Source organism: Bison bison, unplaced genomic scaffold (assembly GCF_000754665.1).
Source record: "Bison bison bison isolate TAMUID 2011002044 unplaced genomic scaffold, Bison_UMD1.0 scf7180017864530, whole genome shotgun sequence".
NCBI lineage: Eukaryota > Metazoa > Chordata > Mammalia > Artiodactyla > Bovidae > Bison > Bison bison.
In genome coordinates this window covers 13,979,286-13,979,638 of record NW_011495080.1, presented here as the reverse complement: position 1 = coordinate 13,979,638, position 353 = coordinate 13,979,286, and positions in this window count along the sequence as shown.

Genomic DNA, 353 nt, shown 5'->3' with positions numbered 1-353 from the left:
CTGCACGAGCTGAGCGGCTGGCAGCTGCTGCGGCAGAACGAAAGGGAAACTGACCGAGGCTTTCCGGACACGTCGAGTTGGACCCAGGAGTGTTTCCTACCACCAGGGCGAAAGGGGCGGGCGGGGGCCGCCCGGATTAAATAGGCGGAGTTAGCGCCGGGAGTGAGCCCGAGCGCCTAGTGAACTGCTCAGCGGGCCGTGGCCCCGCCGCCCTCTTGGTTCCTCAACCTCCGCCGGCCGAGGCGCGGCCGCCCGAGCGCCCCGGCGCAGGTGGGGAACCTGTGGCGCCTACAACAAGCAACACGTGGAATGGAATGTTGAGGAGCGGGCGCGGGGCCGCGGAGTGCGCGTGC